Here is a 20,483-nt window from a genome sequence, read left to right as displayed (position 1 = left end):
CATTGATTCTTTGTATGATTTTATGATCAGTATTGGTGAAGTGGAGACAATTTTAGGACAAGAAGGATTATGTGGAGATGAAAAACTTAAATGTTAAAATCTAAAAGACGGTGAGGTGAAGACATATGCAAAGTAAGTTACTAATTTATTAATTGCAAATAATAGAAGGAGGCAGCAAGTTAATCTTTCTTCCTTGATGTGAGAAATAGAGAAAACCACAGAATATTTGAGGGGGAAACAGTTTTCAAAACACAGTCCATATCACAGTATGTGAAAAAAATAAGGAGAGTATAGATGTCTTAAATAAAAAGAAAGCAAGCAAAAAGTATGATAATTGGCATTAGTCAAACATGTCATTTTGGCAACGTAAATGGATGACATTCCCTGATTAAAGTGAAAAATTTTCAGATTGGTTAAAAATTAAACCGAACAACCCCAAATCCATACGATACTATTGTAAGAAATATACCCAAAATAAGAACAATGAACTATTAAAAATAGAGAAGGGCAAAGATATATTAGATGAGCACAAAATAAAGGAAAGCAGAGGCATTGGCATTAATAAGCCAGTCATCATTTTTTCTATTCCCATTCATTCATTTCCATCATGATGTACCTCTTATGTGCCAGGCAATTTTCTAGGCACTGGGAATATGACTGAGTGAAACAGAGAAAGTTCCAACCCTAATTGCGCTTGCTTTGTAATGGGGGAAACACATTAAACAAGTAATTGCATAACATAAAGTCCAATAATGACAAAGGAAACTAAAGAAGAGAATGACTGAAGCAGCCATTTTAGAAGGGAGGACATGACATTTGTCAGGGACCTGAACGGAACAAAGGAGAGTCGTGTTATTTGGGGATGCTTCAGCGATCTAGAACATTTCTTCTCAAAGTACAGCCTATGGCACATTTGTTTCCAATTAGTGATAAGGTAAGAAGATTGCCCCCAGAGTGCAAACCAACTACATCAGTAAGGACCCTGATTGCTGCAGCCAACATTTTTCTCCTTTATTGTGAGACTTTCTCGATGAAGGAAGTAGAGTGTTCGTTTGCACTCTGGCTCTTGCTTTTTTTTTTTAATTATGGCATATTATGGGGGTACAGATTTTAAGGTTTCAATAAATGCCCATTTCCCCCCCTCCCCCCACAAGTCTGAGTCTCCATCATTGGCTCTTGCTCTTTATCCTGTGGCACTCTCAGTCATCCTGTAGACAGAGGGAGCAAAGTGCAGAGGCCTGAGATAAAAGCATAATTAGCATATCAGGCAAGGTAAACTGATCAAGGAGATGAAGCTGTAAGAAATAAGTGTATTTGTCTTACCTACAACCAATAATTAACTAAATAATGATTTGACTTAGATCATTGTCTTAATTGTTTAAATAATTAGAAATATTCCTTTCAGAGATATCAACATTCAAAAATCTGTAAAGATCTCTGTCCTGAACCCACGACTTGCATCAAGACACATACATATAATTTTCAACTCACTCACATGTCACTTTGCTGTCAGTCCCAGCGTGTCTCCAGCTGCTGTCCAGCTCACAGATTCCTGAATCTCACTCTGTCGCCTTTCCTCTGGGTCATTGAGAGAGAGAGAGAGAGAAAGAGTAAAAACGGTTCAATAAGGAAGTCAGAATATATGGTTCTTATTTTATCCATTGCTCTGCCAGCCATAAGATATGATATTACTAGTGGTAAAACAGTGATGATTTCAGTTATAAATCGTTTACTATCCCCATAGAAAGTTGAAATGAAGTTGGTTATGTTTTCTTCCATTTAAACAGCTTGCTCTGGGAGCTAGCCCTGTTTTCTAGACCTAGTTTGGCACTGAATTCCAGTATTCTGTAGGTCTTATTAAATACATAAATCTTGTGTATTCTAACATACTGCTTTCTATCAACAAACCACCTCAAGTGCTTACTCTCATTTTAAAGGACAAGAACTTTGGGGAATACTAGGAATATATTGGTTTTAGCTAGAAAATGCTAACATTTGATGCTTGGATGTAGCAGAATAGCCTCAGAGTGTCCATACTCAGCCAACTAGGTGAAGTTTTAGTTCTCTGTTTGTAGGGAAAAAAAAGTCTCAGGGTACCAGCTCTAGGAGTATCACTTCCCAGGCCTCCCTATCATTCTAGGGTATAAAGAAAAGTAAAGTGGTCCCATCAAGGAAGAGTTAAATTTAAATGCTCTCATAATATAGCACTTGAAAATAGTAAATTTTTTTCGACAAGCAGTAATAAATAGTACCTTACATTTGTCTGAAATTTATACTTTACAAAGTGCTTTTAAATATACCATGTCATTAAATTTCACAACAATTTGGCAAGAAAGAAATGATAATCTCCATTTTGTTGATGAGTAATGAAAGCTATTATCTACTTCACACTCACTTCTTGCCAGACACCATGCTAAGCACTCATTCGATCCTTGCAACACTCTTGTGACGTATGTGCTATTATTATCCTTGTAATACTTACATTGAAAGCGAGGCTCAGAAAAATGAAGGAATTTTCCTAGGGTCAGGCAATTAGCAAGTGGCAGAGTGGAGATTTGAACACAGGTTTTTCTAACTCATAGTGCTCTAAACCAGTGGTTTCCACAATATTTTTGGCCACACGATGTTTAAATGCTCTGTGTGCTACTGTGTTCCTATGTGCATTCAAATATATACAAAAATAGAAATTAAAAAGAGAATAAGATAAAAAGTGCAAATAGAAATTTAAATTATTTCTCTCTACACTCCAATAGAGTATCTTGTACAACCCATGAACTTAATCTAGATGATGATGCTTCTAGATGATTACCCTCTATGGGCTTGTGTGGATGAGGACACCAAGGCCCATCATGTCTTGGTAACTTGCCCATAATCACACAATCAGTAAAGGATTCAGTGAGAACTCCACCTCGCCTCTTCTAACTCTCGGTCCTTTCCCATTCCATTCCATCGCCTCTCAGCCAGCCTCTGACCATGGCATTCTGTATCATGCTCTTGGCTAAAGGCCCACAATCCCTAGACTGGTCACAAATACCTACCCCTCTGAGCACTAGTACCACTGTTAGACTCTGAAAAGAATGCTATGGTTTGAATGTTCTCTCCAAAACTTGTTGAAATGTGGTTGCCATTGTGATGGGGTTGAGAAGTGGGGCCTTTAAGAGTTCATTAGGGCTAGGCATGGTGGCTCATGCCTGTAATCCTAGCACTCTGGGAGGCAGAGGTGGGCAGGTTATTTGAGCTCAGGAGTTCAAGACCAGCCTGAGCAAGAGTGAGACCTGTCTCTACTAAAAACTGACAAAATTAGCTGGACAACTAAAAATACATAGAAAAAAAAATTAGCCAGGTATGGTGGCACATGCCTGTAGTCACAGCTACTCTGGAGGCTGCTGAGGCAGGAGGATTACTTAAGCTCAAGAGTTTGAGGTTGCTGTAAGCTAGGCTGACACCATGGCACTCTAGCCCAGGCAACAGAGTGAGAGTCTCTCTCTCAAAAAAAAAAAAAAAAGGCCATGAGGACCCTGCCCTCAAGAATGGATTAATGCCATTGTCATGGGAGTGTGTTAGTTATCACGGAAGTGCCTTCCTGATAAAAGGATGAATTCGGCCCGATTTCCTCTCTCTGTCTTGTGAGCTTGTTTCCACCTTTTACCCCTTTGCCATGGGATGACCCTTGCCAGATGCCAGTGCCATGCTCTTGGATTTCCCAGCCTCCAGAATTGTGAGCCAAATAAATCTCTTTTTGTTATAAATTACCCAATCTATCGTATTCTGTTATAGCAGCAGAAAATGAACTAAGACAGAGTAAGAGAAATTAGTATTCCAGCTATTATAATTGTTTGAATAAATCAGGTCCAAATCCTCTTAAATTCCAAATTTTCTTGATTGACAACATCTGCTTTCATTGGATAACTGCTCACTTCTCCCCTTGATGCCATGGAGGGCTGCCTGTTTAGCACAGTCCAACATATACTTTTTTTTTTTTTTTTTTGCTAGAGTTTGTATTTGACTGTACTCTCATTTGGGGGCTGGACACTCCCCAATTTAGTGTTTACCACTTTACTTGTTTTTGTTAACATCTAGTGATTCTGTGAGTTCACTTTAATATGAACAATATAAACTGTTGTACCTAACATTGTAGGTGTCCTCAGCATACGGAAATCATCATGTCTGATCCTGAGTGCTTACCTATTTTGGGGCCAAAGGTGGCACTGCAAAATTGCCAGAGTGGTGAAGCCTCCAGGTGTGGGATGAGATGGGGTTGGAAGCCCGGCGTGGTTTCTTTCCCATAGGTGAGTATGAGCCTGAACAAGCAATGCCACATCACTAAGTGTCCTTAGCAAGAGTCTGCCAGGGACTACTATACAAACACAGGACAGGAAAAGTGAATCCAGAAGGCAGGACTCTGGAAAGAAACCAAGGGGAGCAATTGCTTTATTGAGTTGGGTTTTTTGTTTTTTGTTTTGTTTTGTTTTGTTTTTTTGAGACAGAGTCTCACTCTGTTGACTGGGCTAGAGTGCGTTTGCATCAGCCTAGCTCACAGCAACCTCAACTCCTGGGCTCAAGCAATCCTTCTGCCTCAACCTCGCGAGTAGCTGGGACTACAGGCATGCACCACCATGCTCGACTAATTTTTTCTATATATTTTTAGTTGGCCAATTAATTAATCTTTCTATTTTTAGTAGAGGCAGGGTCTCACTCTTGCTCAGGCTAGTCACGAACTCCTGAGCTCAAACGATCTGCCCATCTCGGCCTCCCAGAGTGCTAGGATTACAGGCTTGAGCCACCGCGCCCAGCCCTTTATTGAGCTTTTTATTCCAGGGACTCAAACCTTTACCTTTAAGAGTCAATTCAAAACTCCCCAGCTCTAGCCATTTATTTTTTAAAAACCATTCATTTTCATCAAATATAATGCCAGGCAAGTAATAAAAGAAATTATATTCCCTTTCTTACATTTTGTTTGCTTCAAAGAGTAGCCTATCAAAGACAAGGAAGTCGGTACTGCTGCAAATCATTTTATTTGATTTGATCTCCCTTATTCAAAAGACATGTAAGAAGTTCCTGCCATATGCCAAGTATGATGATTTGTGCTGGAGGATACAATGAGCAAGACAGGCTCCCTGTCCTTCAAAAGCCTGTAGCCTGGGAAAGGAGAGAAGGCACACACAGTCAGCTGCACTACAATTTACTACGTGACGTGTCCTGGAAGTGGTTTGGGTGTTAACTGTCTGGAAGTTCATACAAAACACAGCACTAGTTTAACTCCCTTTATCTCACCCACTTCTATATCTACAGAGACTTCAGGTGGGCTGGACACTTCACACAAGGATAAAACAAATACCTGCGGTCAACCTGGAATAGGACTGGGGCCTCTGGGTAACTGGACTGATGCCCTTGGCATTTGGCCACACTGTCTTCCTTTAGGGCATTGTGAGTGGATCACTCTTGAAAGATGTGTTCGGGATCCTTCAGTGATGGGACCTTGAATCCAGTAACAATGAGAATGACTAGATCCATCGCCTGCCTTCTTTAAGAAATCTCTGAGAAGAGCTAGAGCAAAGGCCCTTATGAGCTGGCCCCCCTCTTTGCCCCAGAAAGGGGATTTTCATGTTTATTCCTTTAGGGCATCTAACTCCAGTCATCCACAGTGATTTCTTCTCACTGACACTTGGGAAAATGTTATTTGCTGTATTTCAGCTCCTCCTGCAGGCCTAGCCCACGCCAGAGTCACAGTAAACAGAGGATAGGTGTGATCTCCCTGAGCACTCTGTCTGAAACAGCACCCACCTTCCCTTGCTTTATTTCCTTGGACTTCGCAGCTGATGGAGTGTATCTCGTTACGCTTGTGTTGTGGTCTGTGCTTCCCAGTAGAGCGTAAGTGCCTCACCAGCAGGGCCTTGGTCTAGCTTGTCAGCTGTTTTGTTTCCAATTCATAGAACCCCACTGGGCCCAATGATTGTTGGCCGGTTGAATGAATGAGCAAAGATACAGACAAACAGTTGAATATCTTGCTCTGTGAATATCTTGCAAAAAGGCCAATTCTATTAAATTCTTACCAAGTAGGTGCTGTTTAAGAAACTCAAAGATAGCCTTTCACAAACCAGACCTCCTATATTTGTGACCCTTCATTCTCTTGAAGGCATTATTTGCATATTCTTAACCCCTACGGGCCTTTCACTAGAGTTGTTTGAGTGACTTGGAATTCTAGAATGACTTTCACGTGTTCCAGTTATCAAGGCTCCCCAAGGGGGGTACATTTTATCTGTCTGACAGTGTATTCAGCACACTAGGGTCCCAGGTTTCCCGGAGAGCCCTTCAGAATAAAGTCTTTCCATCAGGTTTTAAGCAAGCACTTTTTTAGTCATCAAATAGAGACTCCCTAATGCTACTTCAAGTGATGGTGTGTCTATGGAGGGGAGGAGTGGTGGTTATCGTAGTAACATAGACACAAGGAAACCCACGGAAATCTGCACAGCCAGGCCTTGGGAAAGTGGGGGTTCTGTAGCAAAAGCAACTGCAACAGCAAAAAGGGTGGATTTGTTCAGGTAGTCTCAGCTACCTGCCACAGGCCTGTTTTTTATACTATTATCTCTTCTGACGCTCTCTCTGTTATAGATTTCTGTGTAAATAGGAATATTAAGGTAGATGTCTTCTGTCTACCTTACAGTTTCTGCTTACTCCTTTTTTTCTGTTACCACATAACTACAACTTGCACAGGTTCATCATGAGCCATCCAACCTCTCTCTTCATTAGAACTTTTGTAAGGATATATAGCAGGTTCTTGAATAAAGTTGTTTCATGCCATGTTGTTTTGTTCAATATCAAACTTGGCTATAACATTGAAGAGAAAAAAAAATTGATTCCTGGCCAGGATCACTGTCTGTGTGGAGTTGGTACATCTTCTTCATGTCTGTGTGGGTTTTCTCTGGGTTCTCCTGTTTCCTCCCACATTCCAAAGCCTGCTAGGTGAGTTGGTGTGTCTACCTGGTCACAGTGTGAATGAGTGTGGATGTGGGTGCTAGTGTGCCCTGCAGTGCGACGGTGTCCTGTACAGGGTGGATGCCAGCCTAGTGCCCTGAGCTGCTGGCATAGGCTCTGGCCACCCCGGACCCTGAGCTGGAATAAGAGGGTTGGAAAGAGAATGAGTGCGTGAATACAAATTATTGTATAACAAAATTTCATCAAGTATACAATAATCATACAAATGCACGACAATAAACATTGCAGTAAGAAAGCACCCAGTGAGCCAGTGAGCCTGCCTATTTGTTATTGATCTTTTCTTCTTTCTTTCTTTCTTTCTTTCTTTCTTTCTTTCTTTCTTTCTTTCTTTCTTTCTTTCTTCCTTCCTTCCTTCCTTCCTTCCTTCCTTCCTTCCTTCCTTCCTTCCTTCCTTCCTTCCTTTCTTTCTTTCTTTCTTTCTTTCTTTCTTTCTTTCTTTCTTTCTTTCTTTCTTTCTCTCTCTCTTTCTTTCTTTCTCTCTTTCTTTCTCTCTTTCTTTCTCTCTTTCTGTCTTCTTTCTCTCCTTCCTTCCTTCCTTCCTTCCTTCCTTCCTTCCTTCCTTCCTTCCTTCCTTCCTTTTCCTTCTCTCTCTTTCTTTCTCCTTCCTTCCTTCCTTCCTTCCTTCCTTCCTTCCTTCCTTCCTTCCTTCCTTCCTTCCTTCCTTTTCCTTCTCTCTCTTTCTTTCTCCTTCCTTCCTTCCTTCCTTCCTTCCTTCCTTCCTTCCTTCCTTCCTTCCTTCCTTCCTTCCTTTTCCTTCTCTCTCTTTCTTTCTCTCTTCTTCCTTCCTTCCTTCCTTTTCCTTCTCTCTCTTTCTTTCTCTCTTCTTCCTTCCTTCCTTCCTTCCTTCCTTCCTTCCTTCCTTCCTTCCTTCCTTCCTTCCTTCCTTCCTTCCTTCCTTCCTTCCTTCCTTTTCCTTCTCTCTCTTTCTCCTTCCTTCCTTCCTTCCTTCCTTCCTTCCTTCCTTCCTTCCTTCCTTCCTTCCTTCCTTCCTTCCTTCCTTCCTTCCTTCCTTCTTTGACAAGGTTCCCTCTGTTGCCCATAATGGAGTGCAGTGGTGCAATCATAGCTCACAACAACCTCAAATTCCTGGGCTCAAGTGATCCTCCTGCCTCAGCCTTCTGGGTATCTGGGATTACAGGCATGCACCACTGTGCACAGCTATTGTTTGTTTTTGAACTGTGTAGTAGTACAAGGTGCTCTTGACAATTTTTACTTTGCAAACATTTATTCCTTGATTTAACCCACCACCACTATGGCCTCCATAACTCACTGATTCACCAAAAATTGGATAAATAATTATCTTGTTTTTTATTAATCTTTCTTAAATGCAAATGCATTTAAGCTATAAACATAGCTCACATTTATTTTAATATTTAATATTAGAAGTGTTTTGGTCTGTATTTAGAAGTTTGATGATGTTTCACAAACACTGACTTCTGCAAAAGGAAAAATAAATAATTTAAGAAGTTTGGTGATGTTTTTGTGACCAGAAATATACTGTAGGAAATTAACTCTTGTTTATATCAATTAGTCTATGGTAATACTGGTTTCCTCATGTGTCCCTTTGCTTAAAGTCAGAGTTTCCAAGAACGTATTAATGATGTTAAATGAGTACTTACTGTATACAAATTAAAAATAAGAGGCTTAATTTTTTTTTATTGAAAATAAGGGAAGAGATTTTCCTTTCTTCCTTTTTCTTTGAGCATGTACTTTAGGAAACTTCTAATTGTAAGTATTTTTGCCTCTCTTTGAAATGTATATAAATCCTTTTGAAGACTAGACAGGACTTTCCTCAGATTTAGACCCTAGAATGTCTTTCCCAAGGACTGGCAGCCATCTCTTTGAAATGTAAATATCAAGGGAGACGGCACGCTTATCTCCCAGTTTCTATGGCAGGGTAAAAGCCTAACTTCAGTGGGTACCTTGCTCCAAATTGCAAAACTACTTCCTGTCATAAGATATGAGAAGTTTGTTTTTTTATTTTTATCTTTTTCAGGTAAAGCCAAGTAGCTAATGCTGGTGGTCTTCCCCATTACCAGGCAATGTCAGGATGAACTATGTGTGATAAATGGTGCTACCAAGTCCTTTTACTTGAGGACTAGTTATTGCTTATCTTGAGAATATGTATGTAATGGGTTGTAGCTCTTGGCTATATAAAAGGGTGAGATTTCTTTCCATCTTTGCAATCTCTTAGTGGGTTGCCCGTGGTGTACATTGCATTCCGGCTTAATGCTATAAAATAAGATTTATGGGTGGGCATTGTTTGGACTGAGCCCCTGCACTAGGCCCCAACAGACCAAGCCAAAAGGGAGTCACTCATGCTAAGTACCACATAATCAAACTGAAACTTTAAGGAAGTAAGAAAATCCCCAAACAACCAGTTTTTTTCTAAAAACAAGAGATTTACAGCCATCAATCAGAAAGAACCCAATCAACCTGAGCCAGCATTATAAGGAAGAAAGAAAGTAACCTAAAGTAACTTGATGTTAACCAATCTACTTTTTAAATATTATTCTGTTTCCCTGTTCCTACACAAATTACCTTACAAAAAAAACCCAACTGTTCTACCATGTCCAACAGAGCTCCCTCTGTTTTTAGACAGGATGCTGCCTGATTCATGAATTGCTAGTAAAAGGCACTTCAATCTTTAAATTTGTTAAAATTCTGTTTTTAAAACGATGCTTATTCAATCATGAAAATTGTTTTCTTTCTATACTACCTGTGTGGAGAGGATTTCTGGGTTGGGAGAAAATTTTCTTTTTAATTCTATTTTTCCAACTCCTATCCCTTTTATTTTCTATAGCTTCCTGACTATTTTCCTTTTCTTCATTCAAATTTCTTGGAGAAAGAATATTATTGGACAGCTCTCCCTTTTGAGCAAGGTTGTCAACCTATGAACAGGCTGGCAGTGGATGAAGTGCCCTCTCCTGGTCCAATCTGTGAGGCCAGAGGTGAAGCAGGATCTTCTGCCCTACACATGGTGCTAAAGACTGCTCATCAGTCGTGGTTGCGAGCTAAGTGCCTCTCTATATGAAACTTTTGAACATTTTTGAAAAGCTAAGGAATACAAAGATACTGGCTGGTTGCTCCTCATGTTTCCGGACAAAGTGGTGAAAGAAAAGAATGAGTCCAGCGAGTTGAATCCTCAGCTGAAGAAACATAAATGACCCAAGATCTTCAGGATGTGCCCCGAAGAAGAGCCTTATCTCCTGTAGTTGCAGGGCTGAAATTGCTGAAAATCAATTGTAAGACCTCATCCTGTGATTGGCTATGCTACAGTGTGAGTTGAACTCCCAGACTTCTAGGTTGCCAACTGTTAAAATGAGGGCATTGAGTGGGAAAGAATGAGACCCTGTAAGTTGGGATGGAGACATCTGGGAAGACACTGATGAAGCTGGGGACATTAAGCCCTTAAATTCTGATAATTTTTCTTTGCCAGAGGAAGAGATCTTTCCATCTCCTGCAGAAGAGGCCTCCCTAGTCCCAGTGGCCCGCAGTGGTAGAGGCTTTTCCACTTCTGTCTCAGGGGTTTAACTCTGCATTGCCTGAAGAAATGGTAATGGCCACTCCAGGGAAAGTTGCCAAGTAAGAAAATTCTGATTCTCTTCAGGTTCTTCATGACCTCTCTTTGGTTCTAGACCTATAACTTGACTCAAGTCCCAGCAGGCCCCTAAAGGTGAGGTACACAGTGTGACCTGTGAGGAGGTGTGCTACACTCCAAAGAACTGCTTGAATTTTCTAATTTGTATAAGCAGAAATCCAGGGAACAAGTGTGGGAATAGGTTTTAGGGGTGTGGAACAACGCAGAAGGAACATCAAGTTGGATCAGTCAAATGTACTGACATGGGCTCACTAAGCAGGGATTATGCATTTAATGTTGCAGCTTGGGGGATTAGAAAAAGCTCCAATACTTTGGTTGGATGAAATGTGGGCCAAAAGATGACTTACCATCAGTGAATTTTGAAATGCCTGACTTCCCTTAGTTTAATGTAGAGGAAGGGGTTCAAAGGCTTAGGAGATTGGAATGTTAGAGTGGATTTGTCATTTAAGACCTACTCATCTACACTGGGAGGGTCCAGGAGACATACTTTTCACTAATACTTTGAGGAATAAATTTGCAAGGGAAACCCCAGCATTCTTGTAGAGCTCTGTGATTACTTTTTTGTAGGCCAGACCTTATAGTGGGAAGCATAGCCAATCAACTAGACAACCTATATACAATGGGAATAATCGAATCCCATTGTGCCAGGGGCTAAGTGACAGCAGTTATTCACCAAAGGCAAGGTGGGCGTAGTTACTGTAATGGAGAGCACATCCAAACCAGCAATCAGAAGAGTCTGACCCCAGGAGACCTATGGTGTTGGCTAGTTAACCATGGTGTTCCTAGAAATGAAAAAAGTAGGAAGCCAACTAAATTCTTACTTGATCAGTATAAGCAGAAAAGTTCTAGGTCAAAGAACGAAAGTCTAACTCAAATCATAAAAACAGAGAATCAGGGCCATTCAATCAATTCTAAAACCTGAGCCAGTCTACAGATCTAGAGCCCCTTGAGTGAAGGGGAGGCCAGGAACCCTGGTAGGACCATGGTATAATACCAAAATTTTATAGTCTTAATCCTTCTCCAGCCTTCCCCAAAGGTACCTATGGCCAGATTCAGCTATGGTGATTCCCACCACATCTCCATTCATCTCTCCTATTTGGCCTGTGCAGAGGACAGATGGGTCTTGGAGAATGAGAGTGGGTTGTCGTAAACTTAACCATGTGGTGACTCCAATTGCAGCTGCTGTCCCAGATGTGGTTTTATTTTTTGAGCAAATTAACATATACTCTGGCACCCGGTATGCAGCTACTGACTCAGAATATGCTTTTTTCTCCATCCCTGTCTATAAGTCCCACCAGAAGCAGCTTGCTTTCGGTTGGCAAGGCCAGCAATACACCTTCACTGTCCTATCTTAGAGGTCTATCAACTCTCCAGCCCTATGCCATTATTTAGTTCACAGGGATCTTGATCACCTTTCCCTTCTGCAAGATATCACTCTGGCCCGTTACACTGATGATATTACGCTGATTGGACCTGGTGAGTGAGAAGTAGCAAACTCTGTAGACTTACTGGTAAGAACTTTGGGTGTCAGAGGGTTGGAAATAAATCTGAACGAAATTCAGGGACCTCCTACCTCAGTGAAATTTGTAGGTGTTCAGTGGTGTGAAGCCTTTGGCAGGTTCATATAAGTGAATCAAAAAGTTCAGGACTTTAGGATTTTGGAGCAAGGCCCTGACGTCCCCTGCAGATAACTACTCTCCTTTGGCAAGACAGGCCTTTTGTGAGGCCTGCTACTAGGCCTCACTGGATACTGAATGGTTGGCTATGTGGCACCAGGTTAGGACGTGACCTGAGATGCCCATTAAACCTGGGTGTTATCTGGCCAGCAAGCCTTAAAGTTGAACAGGCACGACAACACCTCATCACCAAATGGCAGTGTTATATACATGACCAGGCCCAAGTAGGCGGTGAAGGCACAGTAACTTACATGAAGAAGTAGCCCAAATGCCCATGGCCTCCAGTTGTGCTACATTGTCTTCTATCTCCCAGGCTGCACTCATGGCCTCCTGGGGAGTTCCTTGTGATCAGTTGAGAGAGGAAGAGAAGACTTGGGCCTGGTTTATAGATGGCTCTGCATGGTATACAGGCACCACCCAAAAGTGGACAGCTGCAGAACTCTAGCCTCTCTCTAGGACATCCCTGGAGGATAGTGGTGGGAAGAAATTCTTCCAGTGGGCAGAACTTCAGGCATTGCACCTGACTGGGCACTTTGCTTAGAAGGAGAAATGACTAGATGTGCAGTTATAAACTGATTCATGGGCTGTAGCCAATGGTTTGGCTGGATGGTCAGGGACTTGGAAGAAACATGACTGGAAAATTGGTGACAAATTTAGGCAAAAGGAATGTGGATAGACACCTATGAATGGGCAAACTATGTGAAGATATTTGTGTTCCATGTGAATGCTCACCAAAAGTGACCACAGCAGAAGAGGACTTTAATAGTCAAGTGGATGAGATGACCCATTCTGTGGATAATAGCCTCTTTCCCTGGCCACCTCTGTTATTGCCCCATGGGCTCACAAACAAAGTAGCCATGCTGGCAAGAATGGAGGTTATGCATGGGCTCAGCAGCATGGATTTGCACTCACCAAGGCCAACCTAGTTATGGCTGTCACTGAGTGCCCAATCTGCAAACAGCAGAGACCAACACTGAGTCCCCGAGATGGCACCATTCCCCGGGGTGATCAGGGAGCTGGTGATCACCCTGGTGGCAGAGTGATTACACTGTACTGTTTCCATTATGGAAGGGGCAGTTTTATGTCCTCAGTGGAGCAGACGCTTCTCTGGATATGGGTTTCCTTCCATGTACAGTGCTTTTACCAAAACTCCCATCTATAGACTTAGTGCCTTATCTGACACCATGGTATTTCACACAGCATTACTTGGGATCAAGGAACTTATTTCACAGCAAAAGAAGTGCAGCAATGGGCCCAAACTCATGGAATCCACTGGTCCCATCATGTTCCCCACTATCCTGAAGCATCTGGCTTGATAAAATTCTGCAATGACCTTTTGAAGACCCAGTTGCAATGCCAGGTAGACAGCAATACCTTTCAGGGTCAGGGCAAGATTCTCAGCATGCCATATATGTTTTGATTCAGCATCCAATACATGGTGCCATTTCTTCCACAGGAAGGATTTACAGGTCCAAGACTGTATGCTTTGCTGCCCTGCAGGTGTTAGTTCTGAACGAGAAATGCTTCCAGCAGGAAACACACGATTCCATTATGTTGGAAGTTAAGACAGCCGCCCAGCCACTTGGGCTCCTCATGCCTTGCATTCAACAGGTAAAGAAGGGAGGTAGGTGTTGGCTGGGGTGATTGATCCAGACTACCAAGGGGAATTGGACTACTACTCCACAGTGGAGGCAGGAAAAAGTACGTCCAGAAAACTACAACAACACAATACAGGCAGGGCTACTAATGGCCTAGAACCTGCAGGTTTGGATCATCCTGCAAGGTGAAGAACCATGACAAGGTGAGGTATTTGCGGAAGGCAAATACAGAATGAGTGGCAGAAGAGGGTGTTTATAAACACCAGCTAAAAATAAGTGATTAGCTGCAGAAATGAAGAGTGTAATTGCCATGAGTATTTCCTCCTTATTTTGTTATGAATAAATACATTCGTGTGTATGTATACATATATTAAGCAACTATATTCATTCCTTTCTTATTCCATTATCATATAAGAAGTATTGACTTTTATCAACATTTAAATATTTAAGTGTTGTTAATTTTACACTATAGCATTTAAGTTAGAAGGTATCAGAAGAGTAAAACATCACTCAAGGACTTTACCTTTTCTTCTAGGGAAGGGATTAGTGTGTTTTTGGTTGCACACAGAATAGTTGCATTATGTTTGGTGTAGTTATGAGCTTATTGTTGTCTTTATTTGGAGGTAAGTATGGTTTCAGAAGATGCATAGAGTTGATTCGTGAGGGCTGGACTTGTGATGGTTATTTTATGTGTCAACTTGGCTGGGCTAAGGGGTGCCAAGGTAACTGGTAAAACATTATTTCTAGGTGTGTCTGTGAAGGTGTTCCCAGAAAAGATTAGCATTTGAATCAGTAGACTAAGTACAGAAGATTACCCTCACCAACGTGGGTAGGCATCAGCCAACCCACTGACAACCCAAATAGAATGAAACAGCAGAAGAAGGGTGAATTTGCTCTCTTTCCTCTTGCAGCCGGAGCGTCCATATTCTCCTGCCCTTTGTCATGGGCACTCCAGGTTCTGGGGCCTTTAGACTCAGATTAGGACTTATACCATTGGTGCTCCAGTTCTTGGGCCTCTGAAGTTGGAGTGAATTACACCGTTGCCTTTCCTGGTTCTCTAGCCTGCACTGTGGGACTTCTTGGCCTCCATAGTTGAATGAGCCAATTTCTATAACTCTCACTCTCTCTTTCTATCTACCTATCTATATGTGTATGTATACAGAATATATATGTGTGTGCATATGTATATTCTGTATGTATATTTTCCCTCTATATATGTACATACACACATTCTGTTTATCTGGAGAACGCTGACTAATATAATATTTTAAGAATTTAAATAAGGTCATGTTTCTTTAGCAGAAAATCCTGAGATTCTTTCCTTTGATGGCATAGATTCAGTCATTCAACTCCACCGCACAGCTGTGACCACTGGGCTTTGTGAAATCTCCCTCTCTGGAGAAAACTCACGCAGTTTCATAAAATTACTTTTGTCTTCAGGATGGAGGTTTATTGGTTCCCTGCACAACTGGAAAATCATTCCTTTTGCACTATGGAGAATCTTGATTACTTCTTCCAAATTAGTTTTTACTTCCTCTGCTGGAACTTTGAATCAGTACAGTTTTCCGGGAATAAGGCAATATATCCAGAAAATGGAATGCTACCAGGCTTTGCAAATAGCCATTTCCCAGGAGGCCTATAATTTCTCACTTCATCCTATGAAAAAAATGGGCAATGAATGGAAACAAACATATACTGAGACTTACTAAGTTCCCGGTCCTACTGAGGTGCTTCATAAGGGATATCTCATTGAATACATGTAACACTCTTACGATGTAGATACCATTTTAAAAAGACTACATGAAGCCCAAACAAAGTGAGTAATTTTCCCAAGAACTACATTGTGTAAAGTGATGGACATAGATTTGACTCCTAATGTTGGGCTTTCTGTATTATAGCTGCTTGCTACCTGTTATCCTCCAATTAGGCCTGGGCTAACAACAAGGCTGAAGTGGTGCTATTTAATAAGATTGATGCAGCTGAACCAATTTTTTGCCATCTACAGGAGGAAGACAAAAAGTTTTATAAAGCTCCTCCCCTAACCCACAACAAACCACTCAGCTCTAATTTTGCTTCTTTAATGGAGACACTATTTTTTTTTTAATTCCTCTGGACATGTATTCCCTCTTATTAATTCAATTTCTTTCTTTTAATTTTTCCTCTGTGGTCTTTTCTACCCTTTAAGCAAATCAGTGAGATTTACTGTCCTAGTGAAAGGTGGGCAGGTATAGCCCAAGTCCATAGGGTAGGAGAGAAGAAAGTGATGACTAGGAATATTCCTCCTAGACAGGAAGTGGAAGTAGAAGCTCTTCCTGGGTTATAGGTCAGGGAGAAAAAGAAATTAAGGGAAGAATATCCAAGGGTCAGGATGTTACCTGGATCCCTCAACAACCCAGAGCCTCTAGCCTTCAGGAATTACACATGAGGCTGAGGAGTGCAGGAGCCAGCAAGAAGGAACAGAGGATAGGGAAGGCAGACACTTTAGAGGACAAAAATCCCATTTATAGGAAGTTAGGTTGTTAGATATGAAGTATTTTTTATCAGAAAAAACAAGGTTACCTTATCCTGGTCAATTCCAGGGTTTCTTACCAGCTGGTCAGTGAGAATAGGGCCTCTGCATTAGGATGAGAGAAATGATATTAAATGGAAAAGTCTACATTTGTAGCACATCCTGCATTTGTAGTGTATTAATTTTAGACAATGTTGTGCTTCCATAAGTTATTCTTTTGGATTATTAATAAGAGCTCCTCTCAAAATACAAAGAGATCATCTGGGAGGCGTTGCTAAGCATCAACATATGGCATGAATCGGGTGATTGTGGCTCATCTCAGGGATGTGGAGAGACCTTCAAGGACCCAGTAGAGACTGATATGATGGGGCTATGGTCCATAGGGTAAGTCCCTGCTGAGAGACGCCAGGCCCAGGAAGGACTCTATTTTGTAGAAACCTAAATCTAGGGACAAAAAGTGGATATCTAGGCCTTAGCACTTGGGAATGGCCGGAGAGGACAAGGAAAGGTAGGCAAGGAGATGAGGTTGGGTTGGGGCACCTGCAAGCATATATCATGCTCCATGTGTTTGCATGGCAGCAATTTGAACCTTAAATGGCTATCTTCAAAAATGCATAGAAGAATATGAGTCATCACAATTTATTAAGCTGTATCAGTTAGCATATGCTCCCTAACAAATAAAATTTAGTGGCTTGACATAATAATCATTTATTTAGCTCATGATTCTGTGGGGTAGCAATTTGGGCTGTGCGGTTCTTCTGCTGAGCTCAGCTAGGTGCGCTCACGTGGCTAAGGTGCAGTGCTGCTTAGCCGGACAGCTTTGCCTCTGGGGACAATGGGTAACTGGAGCTCGTGCCTTTCATCGTCTAGCAGGTTAGACTGGGCTCTTTCACAAAATTGTCCTGGGTTCCAAGAACAGCATTCCCAGTTTTTAGAGGATGCATCTCTCAATTTTCAAGTATTCCCTTCCAGTCATCTGTCATCTAATTATGTCCTCAAGTATAAGCGACGTCCTCAATAAAATATATTATATTTTATGCAGATATTTCTTCTACACCTCTTTGTGTGAACCTTTCTTGAAAATAAAACCGTTTATTCTTTCAAGGAGCTCACATTTTAGTGAAGACAAAAAAATACCACCCATAATTATAAAAAAACACACACACACACACAAAAAAAAGGGGGTATATGAGATACGGGAATGTTAAGTGGAGCACTAAAACCAGTCTGGTGAATGGAGAGATGGAACAGTCAGGAAAAATTTCTTGGTGGAGGTGGTGCCTAAACTAAAATCTCAAAGGAGTTCACCTTGATGGGTGGAATGGGGAGATACAGTAGATAATGGTTAATAATTGTTGTAATGAATGAACCCTCAAATTTCAGTGGCCAACATAGTGAAAGTGTCTTTGTTCTCATTAGAGTTCCATGCAGGTGTTCCTGTCTGCGGAGTAGGGGTGCTGCTGGCAGAGTAGGGGTGCTGCTCTGCCTCTGAAGTCATCGGGGGATCAAGGCTGACAGACACTGTGCCTTTTCCAGTGCACAACCTCTACCGTCCCATTGGCATCGTGGGGAGAAAGGACAGGATGTAGAAGGCAAATCTACATCTGAACCCCTTCCCCATGCATCGGTGCTATGAAGACTGCAGTGGTGAGACTAACCACATGGCCCGGCCATGGGGACGGGGACTTCTGCTTTGTTCACTGCGGGGTTCCCTGCACAAGGAGCAGCCCCCAATACATGCCAAGTGTACAGCAGACACTTGTCAAATTTATCTGTGATCGAATGGATTCTGGTACTATTAGCACAGCATTTACCATACTTTCTATAAATATTTGTAAAAATGTAGCTTTCCATCCTCTCCATTCCTGTTGTTCAATGGTGTTAAAATGTAGCGAAAAATCTGAGACATGGGAATACATGGACTTCTTAGTTATGAACCTGAGAGCTATCACAGGCTGGAAAAGGCCTAGGAAATATTTGTTTGTTGGGCACCAAAGATGAACAGTAGCTCTATAATCACACTCTCTCCCAGCTGATGAATTCTTTCCTTCCTCCCTCACTCCATCCCTCCCTCCTTTCCTTTCTTCCATTTCTCTGGGCATGGACATATTCCATAGTGCTGCTGTCCTACGTGTTCAGGGGCATACGGAGATTTAGTAGAAAAGGATTCCAGAGACATCACCAAGAACAAGTGAAAAGCAAACAGTGAAAAGCACAGATAGCAGCACCCCCTTGCCTGTTCTGCGGGGCTGACGGGGGGCTAGCTCTAAAACACTTTCCACATCAGCTGTGCCCTTTCTCCATATGGACTCCCTGGTACATATAAAGTGCAGGTGTCACCTTCCATTTCCTTGTTCCAGTGAGGGGAAAGTGGCAAAAAGATGACTGTGTGAAGGCTTTCTACCGGCAAAGCCATAATTTTCATGTCAACATCTTATGCCTCCCAAGAGATCTTTACTGTCATATATATGTGTCTGAAAATTATTCTTCCCATGAAGAATATTCTTGGTTGTCAGGCCCATGGATTAGAGTGACGCATGCCAGAAGGACAATTTATACCCTCTTTAAGAAGTAAATTAACGATAATATGTATAAATAGCTGTTCCCACAGATGCAGCTGAGTTCGGAGGACATGGTAAGCAGCAGGGGTTATTGATATTTTTATGTGATCAGAAGAACCGGCTTAAACAAACATTGCTTCCCAGTGAGACATTCGAAAGTCAGCACATAAAGTCAAAAAGTTCCAAGTTCTCAAGGATTTTGTATTAAATGTATCATAAGTCCTTCAGTAGCTTGAGGAATATGATGTACATGTAGCCCTGGGGATTCATACTTAGTTACAAGTATTACAGGGCTGACTGATGGCTCCCAAGGGCACCAAGGTTAATGTTAAGTTAATGTCATTAGAAGAAAAACAAAGATTCCCACTACATTTCTTTTTTATGAATAAAGGCAGTAAGGCAAATATGAACATAAAACGTGTCTTGTTGAGATATCAGCTGAGTGGTCGTTCGTGTTTTCAATTTCAAAGGAAGACAGGGAAAACGTGGAATATCTTCAATTTTAGTCATATAACTCTAGGAGAGTCAAAACTCCACCTCCACTCTCTTAGGATCCTGGCTGGGCCAGAGGATTAAACTGACAGATAGATTAACAGGAGAAAAGCGTACTAAAGACCCAAAGAAACAGAGTCATTCACTTATATATTGAATTGGACAAAGAATACTAAATTGTGAAATGTGGTTAGGTAAAGGGGCTTAGTCAAGAGTAGTTAATTGGGTGGCAAAGTGACTAGGAAGACAAGGGTTAGTCTAACAAGGTGTGCGTATAGTGATTTCCTTGGTTTTAACTTTCTGTTCTTGGTAAGAATGATGCTTTCATAGGGAGAACATCTTTGACGTGGCAATTCACCTCCTGCTTTTAAGAAACAGAATGAAGGTCAGAGTGATCTTCTTGTACCTACTGTTTTTTAAGGTGCCTTTGCCTTAAATGATCAATCTTCCAGAGCAGCACACTTTTGGGTGGCATATTCATAACTCTTTCATCGCCAAGAGCTACATTGTAAGCATTTTTAACTACATGAGCCAAATTCTTGGTGTCAGTCATGAAAAGACATCTAAATGGAATTTATTTTCTTTAAGGTTTGTGAGGAAGGAAAAAAACACTCTGGGTGGGAAGAAAGGTACCTAGTTTCCTGTAAACTGTTGTCTAATAACGGTCAATTCAAAAGTAACAGGGTTGTTTCACTTTTAAGAAAGCCGACCTTCCTTCCACAGGTGTACTTAGCAAAAGCAGTGCGAGCCGTACACTCCTTGCATCTGTGGCCCCTGTGACTCTAGGACCACTGTTCCCTAAACTTGTTTCCAGGTCATCATCCAACCCAGGATGCAGTCGCAGTACCCCTGAAAGTTTCTTAATAAACAATCTATAAAGTATGCATTTATTAGGATTAGAAAGGGTATCTCTATTTTAGGAAGCAATGTGAATAGTGACAAATATTCAGAATCATATTGTTCATTTATCAGAATAACGACTTTCAAAATGATGTGCTGATTCAGAGAACCAAATCTGTATTTCCATTCTGCCACTTACTATCTGACTTT

This window comes from Microcebus murinus, chromosome 19 (genome assembly GCF_040939455.1).
Source record: "Microcebus murinus isolate Inina chromosome 19, M.murinus_Inina_mat1.0, whole genome shotgun sequence".
In the NCBI taxonomy this organism is placed as follows: Eukaryota; Metazoa; Chordata; class Mammalia; order Primates; family Cheirogaleidae; genus Microcebus; species Microcebus murinus.
Note: the sequence above shows the minus strand (reverse complement) of the source record.